Source organism: Phyllobates terribilis, unplaced genomic scaffold (assembly GCF_046119375.1).
Source record: "Phyllobates terribilis strain yellow unplaced genomic scaffold, ASM4611937v1 Scaffold_10__3_contigs__length_209671492, whole genome shotgun sequence".
NCBI classification, from domain to species: Eukaryota; Metazoa; Chordata; class Amphibia; order Anura; family Dendrobatidae; genus Phyllobates; species Phyllobates terribilis.
The window spans coordinates 199,077,490-199,097,329 of NW_027362770.1; positions in this window are offsets into that span (position 1 = coordinate 199,077,490).

Here is a 19,840-nt window from a genome sequence, read left to right on the forward strand (position 1 = left end):
ACCTCTCACACTGTATACAGGCAGGTTGTCAGCAGTGATAGATGAGGGGCGGGGCTGTATATAAGGGGTGGGGTCTCCTGTATGATCAGTGATGTCACCACCAGGGGGCGGGGCTGACAACCTCTCACACTGTGTACAGGCAGGTTGTCAGCAGTGATAGATGAGGGGCGGGGCTGTATATAAGGGGCGGGGTCTCATGTATGATCAGTGATGTCACCACCAGGGGGCGGGGCTGACAACCTCTCACACTGTATACAGGCAGGTTGTCAACAGTGAAAGATGAGGGGCGGGGCTATATATAAGGGGCGGGGTCTCATGTATGATCAGTGATGACATCACCAGGGGGCGGGGCTGACAACCTCTCACACTGTATACAGGCAGGTTGTCAGCAGTGATAGATGAGGGGCGGGGCTGTATATAAGGGGCGGGGTCTCATGTATGATCAGTGATGACATCACCAGGGGGCGGGGCTGACAACCTCTCACACTGTATACAGGCGGGTTGTCAGCAGTGATAGATGAGGGCGGGGCTGTATATAAGGGGCGGGGTCTCCTGTATGATCAGTGATGTCACCACCAGGGGGCGGGGCTGACAACCTCTCACACTGTATACAGGCAGGTTGCCAGCAGTGATAGATGAGGGGCGGGGCTGTATATAAGGGGTGGGGTCTCCTGTATGATCAGTGATGTCATCACCAGGGGGCGGGGCTGACAACCTCCCACACTGTATACAGGCAGGTTGTCAGCAGTGATGGGGGCGGGGCTGTATATAAGGGGCGGGGTCTCATGTATGATCAGTGATGTCATCACCAGGGGGCGGGGCTGACAACCTCTCACACTGTATACAGGCAGGTTGTCAGCAGTGATAGATGAGGGGCGGGGCTGTATATAAGGGGTGGGGTCTCCTGTATGATCAGTGATGTCATCACCAGGGGGCGGGGCTGACAACCTCCCACACTGTATACAGGCAGGTTGTCAGCAGTGATGGGGGGCGGGGCTGTATATAAGGGGCGGGGTCTCATGTATGATCAGTGATGTCACCACCAGGGGGCGGGGCTGACAACCTCTCACACTGTATACAGGCAGGTTGTCAACAGTGAAAGATGAGGGGGCGGGGCTGTATATAAGGGGCGGGGTCTCATGTATGATCAGTGATGACACCACCAGGGGGCGGGGCTGACAACCTCTCACACTGTATACAGGCGGGTTGTCAGCAGTGATAGATGAGGGGCGGGGCTGTATATAAGGGGCGGGGTCTCATGTCACTATATCAGTGATGACATCACCAGGGGGCGGGGCTGACAACCTCTCACTGTATACAGGCAGGTTATCAGCAGTGATAGATGAGAGGCGGGGCTGTATATAAGGGGCGGGGTCTGATCAGTGATGACATCACCAGGGGGCGGGGCTGACAGCCTCTCACACTGTATACAGGCAGGTTGTCAGCAGTGATAGATGAGGGGCGGGGCTGTATATAAGGGGCGGGGTCTCATGTATGATCAGTGATGACATCACCAGGGGGCGGGGCTGACAGCCTCTCACACTGTATACAGGCAGGTTGTCAGCAGTGATAGATGAGGAGCCAATGCTGTATATAAGGGGCGGGGTCTCATGTATGATCAGTGATGACATCACCAGGGGGCGGGGCTGACAACCCCTCACACTGTATACAGGCAGGTTGTCAGCAGTGATAGATGAGGGGCGGGGCTGTATATAAGGGGCGGGGTCTCATGTATGATCAGTGATGACATCACCAGGGGGCGGGGCTGACAACCTCTCACACTGTATACAGGCAGGTTGTCAGCAGTGATGGGGGGCGGGGCTGTATATAAGGGGTGTGGTCTCCTGTATGATCAGTGATGTCACCACCAGGGGGCGGGGCTGACAACCTCTCACACTGTATACAGGCATGTTGTCAGCAGTGATAGATGAGGGGCGGGGCTGTATATAAGGGGCGGGGTCTCATGTATGATCAGTGATGACATCACCAGGGGGCGGGGCTGACAACCTCTCACACTGTATACAGGCAGGTTGTCAGCAGTGATGGGGGGCGGGGCTGTATATAAGGGGTGTGGTCTCCTGTATGATCAGTGATGTCACCACCAGGGGGCGGGGCTGTCAACCTCCCACACTGTATACAGGCAGGTTGTCAGCAGTAATAGATGAGGGGCGGGGCTGTATATAAGGGGCGGGGTCTCATGTTTGATCAGTGATGACATCACCAGGGGGCGGGGCTGACAACCTCTCACACTGTATACAGGCAGGTTGTCAGCAGTGATAGATGAGGGGCGGGGCTGTATATAAGGGGTGAGGTCTCATGTTTGATCAGTGATGACATCACCAGGGGGCGGGGCTGACAACCTCTCACACTGTATACAGGCAGGTTGTCAGCAGTGATAGATGAGGGGCGGGGCTGTATATAAGGGGTGTGGTCTCATGTATGATCAGTGATGTCACCACCAGGGGGCGGGGCTGACAACCTCTCACACTGTATACAGGCGGGTTGTCAGCAGTGATAGATGAGGGGCGGGGCTGTATATAAGGGGCGTGGTCTGATCAGTGATGACATCACCAGGGGGCGGGGCTGACAACCTCTCACACTGTATACAGGCAGGTAGTCAGCAGTGATAGATGAGGGCGGGGCTGTATATAAGGGGCGGGGTCTGATCAGTGATGACATCACCAAGGGGTGGGGCTGACAGCCTCTCACACTGTATACAGGCAGGTTGTCAGCAATGATAGATGAGGGGCGGGGCTGTATATAAGGGGCGGGGTCTCCTGTATGATCAGTGATGTCATCACTAGGGGGCGGGGCTGACAACCTCCCACACTGTATACAGGCAGGTTGTCAGCAGTGATAGATGAGGGGCGGGGCTGTATATAAGGGGTGGGGTCTCCTGTATGATCAGTGATGTCATCACCAGGGGGCGGGGCTGACAACCTCTCACACTGTATACAGGCAGGTTGTCAGCAGTGATAGATGAGGGGCGGGGCTGTATATAAGGGGCGTGGTCTGATCAGTGATGACATCACCAGGGGGCGGGGCTGACAACCTCTCACACTGTATACAGGCAGGTTGTCAGCAGTGATAGATGAGGGGCGGGGCTGTATATAAGGGGCGTGGTCTGATCAGTGATGACATCACCAGGGGGCGGGGCTGACAACCTCTCACACTGTATACAGGCAGGTTGTCAGCAGTGATAGATGAGGGGCGGGGCTGTATATAAGGGGCGTGGTCTGATCAGTGATGTCATCACCAGGGGGTGGGGCTGACAACCTCTCACACTGTATACAGGCAGGTAGTCAGCAGTGATAGATGAGGGGCGGGGCTGTATATAAGGGGCGGGGTCTCATGTATGATCAGTGATGTCACCACCAGGGGGCGTGGCTGACAGCCTCTCACACTGTATACAGGCAGGTTGTCAGCAGTGATAGATGAGGGGCGGGGCTGTATATAAGGGGCGGGGTCTCATGTATGATCAGTGATGTCATCACCAGGGGGCGGGGCTGACAACCTCTCACACTGTATACAGGCAGATTGTCAGCAGTGATAGATGAGGGGCGGGGCTGTATATAAGGGGCGGGGTCTCATGTATGATCAGTGATGTCATCACCAGGGGGCGGGGCTGACAGCCTTTCACACTGTATACAGTCAGGTTGTCAGCAGTGATAGATGAGGGGCGGGGCTGTATATAAGGGGCGGGGTCTCATGTATGATCAGTGATGACATCACCAGGGGGCGGGGCTGACAACCTGTCACACTGTATACAGGCAGGTTGTCAGCAGTGATAGATGAGGGGCGGGGCTGTATATAAGGGGAGGGGTCTCATGTATGATCAGTGATGACATCACCAGGGGGCGGGGCTGACAACCTCTCACACTGTATACAGGCAGGTTGTCAGCAGTGATAGATGAGGGGCGGGGCTGTATATAAGGGGCGGGGTCTCCTGTATGATCAGTGATGTCATCACCAGGGGGCGGGGCTGACAACCCCTCACACTGTATACAGGCAGGTTGTCAGCAGTGATAGATGAGGGGCAGTGCTGTATATAAGAGGCGGGGTCTCATGTATGATCAGTGATGACATCACCAGGGGCGGGGCTGACAACCTCTCACACTGTATACAGGCAGGTTGTCAGCAGTGATAGATAAGGGGCGGGGCTGTATATAATGGGCGGGGTCTCCTGTATGATCAGTGATGTCACCACCAGGGGGCAGGGCTGACAACCTCTCACTGTATACAGGCAGGTTGTCAGCAGTGATAGATTAGGGGCGGGTCTGTATATAATGGGCGGGGTCTCATGTATGATCAGTGATGACATCACCAGGGGGCGGGGCTGACAACCCCTCACACTGTATACAGGCAGGATGTCAGCAGTGATAGATGAGGGGCGGGGCTGTATATAAGGGGCGGGGTCTCATGTATGATCAGTGATGACATCACCAGGGGGCGGGGCTGACAACCTCTCACACTGTATACAGGCAGGATGTCAGCAGTGATAGATGAGGGGCGGGGCTGTATATAAGGGGCGGGGTCTCATGTATGATCAGTGATGACATCACCAGGGGCGGGGCTGACAACCTCTCACACTGTACAGGCAGGTTGTCAGCAGTGATAGATGAGGGGCGGGGCTGTATATAAGGGCGGGGTCTCATGTATGATCAGTGATGATATCACCAGGGGGCGGGGCTGACAACCTCTCACACTGTATACAGGCAGGTTGTCAGCAGTGATAGATGAGGGGCAGGGCTGTATATAAGGGGCGGGGTCTCATGTATGATCAGTGATGTCATCACCAGGGGGCGGGGCTGACAACCCCTCACACATGTATACAGGCAGGTTGTCAGCAGTGATAGATGAGGGGCGGGGCTGTATATAAGGGGCGGGGTCTCATGTATGATCAGTGATATCACGTCCAGGGGGCGTTGCTGACAACCCCTCACACATGTATACAGGCAGGTTGTCAGCAGTGATAGATGAGGGGCAGGGCTGTATATAAGGGGCGGGGTCTCCTGTATGATCAGTGATGTCACCACCAGGGGGCGGGGCTGACAACCTCTCACACTGTGTACAGGCAGGTTGTCAGCAGTGATAGATGAGGGGCGGGGCTGAATTTAAGGGGTGGGGTCTCCTGTATGATCAGTGATGTCATCACCAGGGGGCGGGGCTGACAACCTCTCACACTGTATACAGGCAGGTTGTCAGCAGTGATAGGTGAGGGGCGGGGCTGTATATAAGGGGCGGGGTCTCATGTATGATCAGTGATGTCATCACCAGGGGGCGGGGCTGACAACCTCTCACACTGTGTACAGGCAGGTTGTCAGCAGTGATAGATGAGGGGCTGGGCTGTATATAAGGGGCGGGGTCTCATGTATGATCAGTGATGTCATCACCAGGGGGCGGGGCTGACAACCTCTCACACTGTGTACAGGCAGGTTGTCAGCAGTGATAGATGAGGGCGGGGCTGTATATAAGGGGCGGGGTCTCCTGTATGATCAGTGATGTCACCACCAGGGGGCAGGGCTGACAAACTCTCACACTGTATACAGGCAGGTTGTCAGCAGTGATAGATGAGGGGCGGGGCTGTATATAAGGGGCGGGGTCTCCTGTATGATCAGTGATGACATCACCAGGGGGCGGGGCTGACAACCTCTCACACTGTATACAGGCAGGTTGTCAGCAGTGATAGATGAGGGGCGGGGCTGTATATAATGGGCGGGGTCTCATGTATGATCAGTGATGACATCACCAAGGGGCGGGGCTGACAACCTCTCACACTGTATACAGGCTGGTTGTCAGCAGTGATAGATGAGGGGCGGGGCTGTATATAAGGGGTGGGATCTCCTGTATGATCAGTGATGACATCACCAGGGGGCGGGGCTGACAGCCTCTCACACTGTATACAAGCAGGTTGTCAGCAGTGATAGATGAGGGGCAGGGCTGTTAATAAGGGGCGGGGTCTCATGTATGATCAGTGATGTCATCACCAGGGGGCGGGGCTGACAATCCCTCACACATGTATACAGGCAGGTTGTCAGCAGTGATAGATGAGGGGCGGGGCTGTATATAAGGAGCGGGGTCTCCTGTATGATCAGTGATGACATCACCAGGGGGCGGGGCTGACAACCTCTCACACTGTATACAGGCAGGTTGTCAGCAGTGATAGATGAGGGCGGGGCTGTATATAAGGGGCGTGGTCTCATGTACGATCAGTGATGTCATCACCAGGGGGCGGGGCTGACAACCTCTCACACTGTATACAGGCAGGTTGTCAGCAGTGATAGATGAGGGCGGGGCTGTATATAAGGGGCGGGGTCTCCTGTATGATCAGTGATGTCATCACCAGGGGGCGGGGCTGACAACCTCTCACACTGTATACAGGCAGGTTGTCAGCAGTGATAGATGAGGGGCGGGGCTGTATATAAGGGGCGGGGTCTCATGTATGATCAGTGATGTCATCACCAGGGGGCGGGGCTGACAACCTCTCACACTGTATACAGGCAGGTTGTCAGCAGTGATAGATGAGGGGCGGGGCTGTATATAAGGGGCGGGGTCTCCTGTATGATCAGTGATGTCATCACCCGGGGGCGGGGCTGACAACCTCTCACACTGTATACAGGCAGGTTGTCAGCAGTGATAGATGAGGGGCGGGGCTGTATATAAGGAGCTGGGTCTCCTGTATGATCAGTGATGACATCACCAGGGGGCGGGGCTGACAACCTCTCACACTGTATACAGGCAGGTTGTCAGCAGTGATAGATGAGGGCGGGGCTGTATATAAGGGGCGGGGTCTCCTGTATGATCAGTGATGTCATCACCCGGGGGCGGGGCTGACAACCTCTCACACTGTATACAGGCAGGTTGTCAGCAGTGATAGATGAGGGGCGGGGCTGTATATAAGGAGCGGGGTCTCCTGTATGATCAGTGATGTCATCACCAGGGGGCGGGGCTGACTCTCCCTCACACATGTATACAGGTGACGCGCCCCCTGGGCCAGTGTTGTTTGGGGGATACCCGGAGCCGGATCAGATGGGAGTTGTAGTCTCCGAGTGGCGGTGACCCGGTCCGTGCCCAGGGTGTCAAGCTCAGTGTGTGGCAGTCCTACAGATGTTGCTGGATGTTCTTTTGTGTCGACTACGCCACCCGGTGATTTGCGGTCACTACGGCCGCCGCTGCAGCAGGGTCCGCTGAGGCTGGTGGTGTGTGTGCAGCTCAGATAGTATAACCCCCAACGGGAGGGGTATAGCCTCAGGGGGTCAGTTGCAGAGGATGGTGGTTGTGGAGGTGCAGTGAGGATGGTAATGAAACTCAGAGTCGGGCTGTGCAGTTCAGGGTTTTTACTTACTGCTTTTGTGTTGGTCACTCCGGCCTTGAGTGACCACCCGAGCCGTGCTGCGTCCACCAGGTCCTGGACTCGGCCAACCCCCAGGTGATTCTGGAGCGTGTTCCTGAGCTCCCTTTCTGACTTGTCCTTCTCTCTGGCCTTCCCCACCAGGGATCCACCTAAGTCCGGCTCCCTCGGGCCTCTTGTTGGTAAAACCCTTGTCTCTGGGTTCCCTGACCCTATTCTTGGTTTGCCTTCCGGGTGGATTTAGTGGGTGGTCGTGGCAGATCCTGCCCACGACCTCCGGTCTCTGGCTAAGGATTAGTGCCCTCCACCAGCTTGGGATCCGGTACCCTTGTGCCAACTCTTCACCCTCTGGTCTAATTTTGGGTTCTTGGAGTTCCCTCTTCTCCCCCTCTGGGTCCTTCTTCTCTCCTCTCTCTCACTCTCTTGGCCTTGGAGCTGGCTGAGCTGTTCTGCTTGTCGGACGAAACCTCTACAAAAGACCCTGTTCTAAGATGGTTCCCACCTTATATACTCCCTCTATGTGTGAGCTCAGGTGACCAGCACCCAATGAGCTCCTAGCATTACCCAGACTGCTCCCCCTATCTGCCTCTACACTACTGGGATGTTCCACCCCCCTCCCACTCCAGCCAGGGACAGACGCTGTCGTACCTGCACATTTCTCTAGTGGGAGTACCATTGGTCTGTCCCCCGGAAATGGGATGTATGTAGTGCATGCAGCCTACTGAGCTCAGTTCCACACTCCATCCTTACCCGGGAGTGGAATATCACACCTCTGGCTTGAGGTGTAATACCCCTGTAGCAGCCGAATCCTCAGGGTGCTACATTCCCCCCTGGTAAATCACAGCACGTCCTCGGGCTGTAAGATATAAAAAAACATCCAAAACATACAATTTTTTTTTTTTTTCATAAACATAAACATATAAAACATCACATATATTATCAGCAATAAAACTTTCCATAAATAACATCCTTGTAAACACTCTTGCTCCTCCGGCCACGGTGCAACTTGTGACCGGGAAAAGTGCGACAGTCTCTTCAAGAAAAACAACAGTTTCCTATAAAACCGGTAGGGGGCGCCTTAGGAAGCGCAACTATATACAAGGGGAATATGGCCGCTCTCAGTCCTCGGCCAGGTAATGGGAATAGGGACACACGGGTTAACAGTTCACTCTTGTCCCAACGGGGACATATTTAAAGCAGCAACAGTTCACTGTACCCCGATGGGTAACTATTTACAGTCTCTTTACCGTACTTTAACGACGGCGTCCTCCTGCTCCTTCTTTGGATTTAGACCCGTCCGGGTCCTCCTGCTCCTCTTCACACCGCAGCTCCTCCTCCGTCAGGCGATGTACATGGAGGGCGTAGGGTCCTTTGGCACACTTGTGCCGGGTGAAGGTGACCTCGTCTCCTACATACAGGTCACGACCTCTGTGTCCCTCCGGCAGATGGCTTTCTACGTCTCTGCGTGTGACAAAGACGTCGCCGGGGGTATGATGGTCTTTTATGAAGCCCCACCCATGCTGCAGGTTGAATTTAATCACAGTCCCGGTGGTACGGGGACCATGAGCTGCACGGGGGTTCCTCCTGGTCCGGCTCTTCTGCTCCGCGCTTCTTATCTGTGCTTGCTGTTCCCGGACCCGCCTCTCTCTCCGCTCCTTCTCGAAGACCTCAAGCTGCTGGCGGCAGCACTCTGCACGCTCCGCTGCGGCCGCCCGAGTCTCCTGAGTGAACCCCATGAGGTCTCCTCCGGTGGGGTCCCACTCAAACTGTGCCTCCTCTAGCGGGGGCTGGGTCCTCCTGACGGGCTTCGGAGCCGGAATCAGGGGCTCACACAGGGGCCTTGCCCTTTGGAGTTCCAGTTGGTAGTACTCCTGGGGCCATATGAAGGGCTGCCCATCCGGGCACGTATGCTGGGCGAACAGGTCCTCACCCAGGTGCGGTACTTTAGGTGTTATGGGCGCTGTGGTGGTAGCGGCGCCCGGGTTGACCAGGCCTTTCGACCAGGCTTGGGGCACGCTAAAGGAAAAGGGCACCGTAAGAACGGCGGCGCCCGTGGTTACTCGGCCCTGCGACCAGGCTGGTGGCTCCGCGGAGGTAGGGGGCGCTGTTGGAATGGCGGCGCCCGGGTGTACTAGGCCTTGCGACCAGGCCGATGGTATTTCCTGCTTTGCCGCGCTCAGGGTCGAAGCGCGTGACGTCACAGGGGTCGCGGCCGCGGCTTCCGGTTGAGGCCTAGTCTGCGGCGGTGACGATGCAGCGACGGGCACGGCAGGGGGAATTTCGGGCTCTGCGACGGGGAGCTGGGGCAGGCACGCGGTTTCCCGGCTCGGGGTAGAGACGTCCCCTTTACCTGCCTCCATTCGTTCAGCTCCCTTCTCGGCGCCGTCTCCGGCCTTCACTCCTCCTGCACCATCCTCAGAGGCGGTCTGTCTCCTCGTCTCGGGTGGCGTGCTCTGCTGACGGGCTCCGGTCCGCTGGGCCATCTCTCGGCTCCACTCCGCCAACGTCTCTCGCTGCACCCGGGCCATCCTCCGTGCGAGGCCCTCCAGCGCAGTCTGTGCACACTCCCGGTCTCGGGGGAGCTGTGCCAGGACCTCCACTAGGCCTAGTGGGGTTGTGGCTTGTAGCAGGCTCCTGACCACTGGGTCGGTGCTGCCTGACTCTCCCTCCATCTCCGGGTAGGCTTTCTCTGGACTCCTCTCCAGACTTCTTGTCTCCGGGTGCGCTCTCTCCAGACTGCTCCAGGCGACACCCATCTTCGTTCTCTTGTTCTGTCTCCGCCCACATTGAGGGTGGTCCCGGGGCAACTTAGTGATTGTCAGTTCCAGGGGCAGTTCTCTCACGCTGATGGACACTTCCAGCATCACAGTCTCTGTTGGTGGGGGCAGTTTCCGCTTTTGGCACCATTCTTCGACCTGGCCCACGATGGGAGGTGGCCTCTTGCCACCCTCTGGCACGCCCATAATGGCGTCCGCTCTTCCAAGGCGGGAAATCTTTGGAAATGGCGGGAATCGTCTCCCAGTGGCGGGAAACTCCATGGATGGCGGGAAAAAGCTGCAAATGGCGGACAACCGGCGGGAAACGACCTGTGATGGGGTCCGTTGGCGGGGACCCTCCGGAACCGGCGGGAGACTTCTTTTTAAGGTAACGGTGAACTTTTCTTCAGGCACGCAGTACCCGGTTGTTGCGGGCACGTTATCCTGCCAACTACGCCAAAGTTGACGCGCCCCCTGGGCCAGTGTTGTTTGGGGGATACCCGGAGCCGGATCAGATGGGGGTTGTAGTCTCCGAGTGGCGGTGACCCGGTCCGTGCCCAGGGTGTCAAGCTCGGTGTGTGGCAGTCCTACAGATGTTGCTGGATGTTCTTTTGTGTCGACTACGCCACCCGGTGATTTGCGGTCACTACGGCCGCCGCTGCAGCAGGGTCCGCTGAGGCTGGTGGTGTGTGTGCAGCTCAGATAGTATAACCCCCAACGGGAGGGGTATAGCCTCAGGGGGTCAGTTGCAGAGGATGGTGGTTGTGGAGGTGCAGTGAGGATGGTAATGAAACTCAGAGTCGGGCTGTGCAGTTCAGGGTTTTTACTTACTGCTTTTGTGTTGGTCACTCCGGCCTTGAGTGACCACCCGAGCCGTGCTGCGTCCACCAGGTCCTGGACTCGGCCAACCCCCAGGTGATTCTGGAGCGTGTTCCTGAGCTCCCTTTCTGACTTGTCCTTCTCTCTGGCCTTCCCCACCAGGGATCCACCTAAGTCCGGCTCCCTCGGGCCTCTTGTTGGTAAAACCCTTGTCTCTGGGTTCCCTGACCCTATTCTTGGTTTGCCTTCCGGGTGGATTTAGTGGGTGGTCGTGGCAGATCCTGCCCACGACCTCCGGTCTCTGGCTAAGGATTAGTGCCCTCCACCAGCTTGGGATCCGGTACCCTTGTGCCAACTCTTCACCCTCTGGTCTAATTTTGGGTTCTTGGAGTTCCCTCTTCTCCCCCTCTGGGTCCTTCTTCTCTCCTCTCTCTCACTCTCTTGGCCTTGGAGCTGGCTGAGCTGTTCTGCTTGTCGGACAAAACCTCTACAAAAGACCCTGTTCTAAGATGGTTCCCACCTTATATACTCCCTCTATGTGTGAGCTCAGGTGACCAGCACCCAATGAGCTCCTAGCATTACCCAGACTGCTCCCCCTATCTGCCCCTACACTACTGGGATGTTCCACCCCCCTCCCACTCCAGCCAGGGACAGACGCTGTCGTACCTGCACATTTCTCTAGTGGGAGTACCATTGGTCTGTCCCCCGGAAATGGGATGTATGTAGTGCATGCAGTCTACTGAGCTCAGTTCCACACTCCATCCTTACCCGGGAGTGGAATACCACACCTCTGGCTTGAGGTGTAATACCCCTGTAGCAGCCGAATCCTCAGGGTGCTACACAGGCAGGTTGTCAGCAGTGATAGATGAGGAGCTGGTGCTGGAGTATAAGGGGCGGGGTCTCATCATTATATCAGTGATGTCATCACCAGGGGGCGGGGCTGACACCCTCACACATGTATACAGGCAGGTTGTCAGCAGTGATAGATGAGGAGCTGGTGCTGGAGTATAAGGGGCGGGGTCTCATCATTATATCAGTGATGTCATCACCAGGGGGCGGGGCTGACACCCTCACACTGTATACAGGCAGAATGTCAGCAGTGATACATGAGGAGCTGGTGCTGTAGTATAAGGGGCGTGGTCTCATCATTATATCAGTGATGTCATCACCAGGGGGCGGGGCTGACACCCTCACACATGTATACAGGCAGGTTGTCAGCAGTGATAGATGAGGAGCTGGTGCTGTAGTATAAGGGGCGTGGTCTCATCATTATATCAGTGATGTCATCACCAGGGGGCGGGGCTGACACCCTCACACATGTATACAGGCAGGATGTCAGCAGTGATAGATGAGGAGCTGGTGATGCAGTATAAGGGGCGTGGTCTCATCATTATATCAGTGATGTCATCACCAGGGGGCGGTGCTGACACCCTCACACATGTATACAGGCAGGATGTCAGCAGTGATACATGAGGAGCTGCTGTGGTATATGATGCCTCACACATGATCGCCCTTTTTCCTGGTGATTACACTCGGGGTCACACCCAGTGGAAAGCGCCGTCTCTATAAATAGAAGCGTTACGTTCTAGCTCCTCGCAGGTTTCAGCCGGGGACAATTATCAGGCAATTTGGGAAATTATTTATTATGTAATGCAGAAATTGCTGCAATGTGTCGCCAGATTGTGAAATGTCTCGAGGTCGTCATGGCGCTTCACATTTTCCACAGCCGCCTCGCTGGGTGTCCGCGTCCTGCACAGGACAACAACTCCTGTCATTCCCTGCGCCGTCCATCACATGACAGGTGCTTGTAGCGGGGAGCGGGGTCGCACGGGTGGTCGGCGCAGGGCGACCGTCTCCTCCACGGCTCGTTCCTCTTGTTTGATCAGTGAGATAATGTTCTCCATGGCTTCATTCCTGGATACAAATGTGTCTCATCCTCCAGCGGTGAGAGACGCCGTGATTCTCTCACTGTCCTGGGGGGCCGGAGGGGCCGGGGTGCAGCGAGGTCACCACACAGAGAACAGCGAGGCGATGTGCGGAGCGCCGCGGCCACTTGGACCACGAAGTACAATCATCTCCCAGTCGCTCGCATAGTATGATGACCCCACAAAGTATGGAGGCACTGTTATGGCCCCACAGAGCTCTCCACACTGCAAATAATATCATCACAGCCCCCGCACACAGAAAGGCCCCCACAATCCCCTCCACACGTTATGCTGGACCCCACAATCCCCTCCACACAGTATGATGGCCCCCACAATCCCCTCCACACATTATGCTGGACCCCACAATCCCCTCCACACATCATGCAGGCCCCACAATCCCCTCCACACAGTATGATGGCCCCCACAGCCCCTCCACACAGTATGATGGCCCCCACAATCCCATCCACACAGTATGATGGCCCCCACAATCCCCTCCACACAGTATGATGGCCCCCACAATCCCCTCCACACAGTATGATGGCCCCCACAATCCCATCCACACAGTATGATGGCCCCCACAATCCCCTCCACACAGTATGATGGCCCACACAATCCCCTCCACACAGTATGATGGCCCACACAATCCCCTCCACACATTATGCAGGCCCCCACAATCCGCTCCACACAGTATGATGGCCCCCACAATCCCCTCCACACATTATGATAGCCCCCCATGCAGTATGCTGGCCCCCACAATCCCCTCCACACATTATGATGGACCCCACAATCCCATCCACACAGTATGATGGACCCCACAATCCCCTCCACACAGTATGATGGACCCCACAATCCCCTCCACACAGTATGATGGCCCCCACAGCCCCCTCCACACATTATGCAGCCCCCACAATCCCCTCCACACATTATGATAGCCCCCCATGCAGTATGCTGGACCCCACAATCCCCTCCACACAGTATGATGGCCCCCACAATCCCCTCCACACAGTATGATGGAACCCACAATCCCCTCCACACAGTATGATGGCCCGCACAGCCCCCTCCACACAGTATGATGGCCCCCACAGCCCCCTCCATACAGTATGATGGCCCCCACAATCCCCTCCACACAGTATGATGCCCCAATGCAGTATTATGGCCCCACAGAGCTCTCCACACACTGATGGCTCCCTCAATCCCCTCCACACAGTATGATGGCCCCCACAATCCCCTCCACACATTATGATAGCCCCCCATGCAGTATGCTGGCCCCCACAATCCCCTCCACACACTATGCTGGCCCCCGCAATCCCCTCCACACATGCTGGCCCCCACAGCCCCCCATGCAGTATGCTGGCCCCCACAATCCCCTCCACATATTATGCTGGCCCCCACAATCCCCTCCACACATTATGCTGGTCCCCACAGCCCCCCATGCAGTATGCTGGCCCCCACAATCCCCTCCACACATTATGATGGCCCCCACAGCCCCCCATGCAGTATGCTGGCCCCCACAATCCCCTCCACACAGTATGATGGCCCCCACAATACCCTCCACACAATATGATGGCCCCCACAATCCCATCCACACAGTATGATGGCCCCCACAATACCCTCCACACAATATGATGGCCCCCACAATCCCATCCACAGTATGATGCCTCTGACGCGCCCCCAGGGCCCTGGGGTGCTCGGCAGCCGGGCCTCTGGATGCCGGTTGGGGGATATCACGGTGGCTGGCCCGGTCCGTGGACCAGGGCGGTCAGTGCAAAAAGGGGATATTATATATTGGGGATTTGTCGTGACGCCACCTGTGGATTGCGGCTAAAGGGAGCCGCCGCTGCGGAGCCGTCCTCTAGAGCTGATGCTACTGCAGCAGGGATGGTGTGGCTCTCCACAGGTAGAGCTTAGCTCCAGGGCAGTGTAGGAAGTGTGAGTTGCGCTGGGCGTTGTAGTGCAGGGGGAAAGATGGCACAGATAAAGAATGGACGGAGGCGGTGCGGTGCAGTCATCCGAGTTTTTACTCACAGTTCTTATGACAGTTCCACTGGTGCACTGTACAGGTGTCGGCCTCCCACGTCGCGCTGCGTTCACCAGGCAGGGGTCCAGCACTTCCTCAGGCAGATTAGGAGCACCTGACGGAACCCCACTTTCTTGTGTTCCTATCTAGACCGTCTTCACGCTGGGTCTTCTCCCTCCTGCCCTGCGCTGCCCACTCTCAATCCCGCTCGGGTGCTCTGAAGTCCCTCCTGTGCGTCGGAGTTCACAGACCTGCTTGACCCTCACGGAGATTAGAATGAGGCTTCGGCAACCGACTATAGAAGCCAGAAGCCTCCGGTTTTCCCAGCCGAGACATGGAATAACACGGCTGGACCAGGGGCCGGTCCCCTTCTTGCGGCCTACGACCCCTCTGTCTTCTGACAGATTCGGGTCGTACGGGTGCCATCCTGCACTCGCCGTACCCCCTAGGATCCCTTCTTAGAACGGAGCCTACTCCTCTGCTTCCCCGCTGGGCCTCTATCACTAGGCCCCACTTGTGGAGCAGAGCTCCTAAAGAGACTCTGCTCCTAGACTGACTTCTCCCACTTACTGATCTGACTCAACTCTGCCACCCTAAGATGGCTTCCCTTTAAATACCTCCTACTATGGTGCTCCCCTACTCTACTTCCTCCACCCACACTCACTACTGGTGCCCCCTACCTTTGGTTCCCCCCACTCCAGCCAGGGACAGGGCTCAGCAAGAAACACATTGCATCTTGCCCTTCCAGCTGGCCTGGACCGCTGTAGTGTTGAATGCGGGTGTTTGGGTTCCGGGCAGCACTCCCTCCTTACCTGAGAGAAGGGGATGCCACACCTCTGGGTGAGGTGCAGTACTTCTGTGGCGACTGATCCCTCAGGGGTGCCACATTCCCCCCCGGTAAAACACAGCACGTCCGCGGGCTGGAACAGAGTAAAACAGGGTATATCACAGACATGCAAATTTTTAGATGCATCGCATATAAGATTATAAAACATAACATTTCTTCCCTTTATGGGAGGCAAATCACTTTAACGTTACAGGTTATCAAAACATTATAAGAGCACTTTTCAATAAAATTTCCATAACAGGATGCAACGGTAGCAGCATGAGGGACCCGTCCGCAAACCCTCAACGTAGGCCCTGGGCGTGGCTGCAGGGCAAAGGTGATCCAGGTGGTGGACCACGTCTTCCGCCACGTCAAACAGGTTTTTCTTCTGAGGTCATGGTTGCTAATATAAAACCAATAGGGAGCACTTTAAGAAGTGCAGAACTATTTACACAATCAGTTTCTGGCTGTTCACAGTCCCCAGCCTGGAGTGTATATACCCTGATGGGTAATTATGAAAACTCACTCTATTAGGAAAAAGTAAAACATTATTTCCAACTTTGACTACTGCACCCTTACGGGTGACTATTTACAGTTAGTCCCAACTACTGGCCTAGTAATGGGGTCCCCGCCTGGGGTACTGCTGATTTTTACCTGACCCAGCCGGGTCATATGGTATGTCCTGCGGGGGTGTGTCCTCGATGATGTGGTACACTTGCAGAGCGTACCACCCGTGCTCCCCGTGGTGACGTGTATAGGTGACTCGGTCACCAGGGTATAGATTCCGGTCGGGATGACCCTCTTCCAGCTCCGGCTCCACATCCCGCCGGTTCACGAAGATGTCCCTCACAAAGTCGGGATCCCGTATAAAGCCCCACCCAGCCTTCAGGTCAAACTTTAGCACAAGTCCTTCCTCGCGGGGGCTGGGGTGGGCTGACTCCACCTGACTGGCTTGAGCCTTTTCAGCCTTGTTCTGGCCCACCAGCCGTTCACACCGCGACGCTCCTTCTCCAACTGCTGGAGCTCCCGCCTACAGAATTCCTTCCTCTGCAGGGCTTCAGCCTGGGTCTCCCGCGGGAACCCCATCAGCCCCCGCCCCCCCCGGTTGTCCCAGCAAAGCTCCAATCCGCTGGTGTAGGCAACCGGGGGCGCTGGTGTCGGGAGTAGCAGGTACGGCTGCTGGTCCTCGATCCGGGCGGACCAGTCGAAGGCCGGCGCGCCGCACACCCACTCGGGTGCCGGAGGTGGAGGCACCAGGAAGGAACCAAGTAGCAGATTCCTGGTTTCCGTACCCGGGAGGGAAGGTTCCGGGAGGGCACCAAGTGGAGGATTCTCATGGTCAGCGCCCGGGGGTGGAGGCTCCGGGCAGAGCAGCTGCTCCAGAGAGGGCATGGCGGGATACGGGGAGTGCTGGTGAAAGAGGCCCAGGAGCAGGTCGGCGCTTGCAGCGCCCGGGACAGGGGAACTCTTCCTACCTGCTCCTGTGCTGTATACGGCCTCCTGGTGCGCTCCTGGCTCCGCCGGGGTCGGGGTGCTGCTGCTGGCTTCCGGTACTGCTCTCCGCCGTGCTGCCATCTTCTCCATCAGCTCGCTCCTCCATATGGTGACCGCTGCCTGCTGAGCCTTCTCAACCTGCTGGCTCAGCTCCAGGATTTCACTCTGGAGGAACTCCACGTCCTCCGGGGACAATTTTCCGGCTGCTCCCTCCTGGGTGAGGGGGGTTGCTTGCCACTGTAGCAGGCCAGAGGCGGAGGCTTGGTCCTGGCGTCCGTCCATGCTGGCTGCCGGGTGCGGTCTGTCTAGACTGGTTAAGACCACACCCTGTCTCCATCCCTTCTCTCCTCCTCCTCTTCTCTTTTGGGGGCGGTCCCATGGCTGTTTGCTGTCGGTCACTCCCTGTGACGGCCTTCCTGCCTTGACGGACACATCTATGCGGACAGTCACTGTTGCAAGGGGCAGGGGGTGCTTTTGGCGCCATTCTGGGACCCGGCCCACGATGGGAGGTTCCATACTGTTGTCTTTGATCACGCACATAATGGCGCCCGTTCTTCTGGGGCGGGCGCCACATTCGGTACCATAGCACAGTATGATGCCTCCATGCAGTATTATGGCTCCCACAGAGCCCTCCACACACTGATGGCTCCCTCAATCCCCTCTACATATTATGATGGCCCCATATAGCCCTCCACACAGTATGATGCCCCCATGCAGTATGATGGTCTCCACAGAGCCCTCCATACACTGATGGTTCTCACAATCCCCTCCACACAGGATGATGGCCCCCACAATCCCCTCCACACAGGATGATGGCCCCCACAATCCCCTCCACACAGGATGATGGCCCCCACAATCCCCTCCACACAGGATGATGGCCCCCACAATCCCCTCCACACAGGATGATGGCCCCCACAGAGCCCTCCACACACTGATGGCTCCCTCAGTCCCCTCTACACATTATGATGGCCCCACAATTCCCTCCACACAGTATGATGGCCCCCACAATCCCCTCCACACAGTATGATGGCCCCCACAATCCCATCCACACAGTATGATGCCCGCATAGCCCCCATGCAGTATTATGGCCCCCACAGAGCCCTCCACACACTGATGGCTCCCTCAATCCCCTCCACACATGATGATGGCTCCCTCAATCCCCTCCACACATGATGATGGCCCCCACAATCCCCTCCACACATTATGATGGCCCCCACAATCCCCTCCACACATTATGATGGCCCCCACAATCCCCTCCACACATTATGATGGCCCCCACAATCCCCTCCACACATTATGATGGCCCCCACAATCCCCTCCACACATTATGATGGCCCCCACAATCCCCTCCACACATTATGATGGCCCCACATAGCCCTTCACACAGTATGATGGCCTCCACAATCCAATCCACACAGTATGATGCCCCCACAATCCCCTCCACACATGATGATGGCCCCACAATCCCCTCCACACATTATGATGGCCTCCACAATCCCCTCCACACATTATGATGGCCTCCACAATCCCCTCCACACATTATGATGGCCCCCACAATCCCCTCCACACATTATGATGGCCCCACATAGCCCTTCACACAGTATGATGGCCTCCATAATCCAATCCTCACAGTATGATGCCCCCACAGAGCCCTCCACACACGGATGGCTCCCTCAGTCCCCTCTGCACATTATGATGGCCCCACAATTCCCTTCACACAGTATGATGGTTCCCACAATCCCCTCCACACATTATGATGGCCCCACATAGCCCTCCACACATTATGATGGCCCTACAATCCCCTCCACACAGTATGATGACCCCCACAATCCCATCCACACAGTATGATGCCCCCATGCAGTATTATGGCCCCCACAGAGCCCTCCACACACTGATGGCCCCCACAATCCCCTCCACACAGTATGATGGCCCCGTACACACAAAATGTTGCCCCACAGTCCTCCACGTACCTGTGTGTCCTTCACGTTCCTGGTTCTCTTCTTTCTCCGTTGGTCCTCACTGCAGTCTTTCAGTCTTGTGACCCGAAGGTCCACTTTCTCTGCCCTGACTCATTGCTGGAATTGGGGTCCGTTGGTTGAACCATGAAGGTAAAGCTGAAGACAGGACATTCCCCCAACCACCCAGTATACAGGGACAAGCCCCCACTGTTCCACTAACTCCAGGACAGCTGGGAAATATGATGTGTATATATTTATATAACTATGTGCCCCCCACATCCACCTCAGGGGACTTCTCTGTCCTCATCTATACCCATAGACATAAGAGCACTGCAGCGGGACGTTATGCTCCAGCGGCTGGCGGTTACTTCTTGCTCTCCCTCCATCTTGAGCTCGGGTCACAGCAGCGTTTTTTCTCCCATCTGACAGACGGGTTCAGATTCTGCTCATCATGTTCTGCTCCGATTTTCTTGGATGTGGAGAAGATGGGGCAAAAAAAATGTCTCCATCTCCTTCATCCTGTCAGTCTCCGGTCTGCACACAGATGTTATCCGATGTTTTCCACGCATTCATTTACTTGCACGGCCGAGTGTGAATATCGGATTAATCTGGAGCTTAGATCGGGCATGCTCTGCATAGATCGGGCATGCTCTGCATAGACCGGCCATGCTCTGCATAGATCGGGCATGCTCTG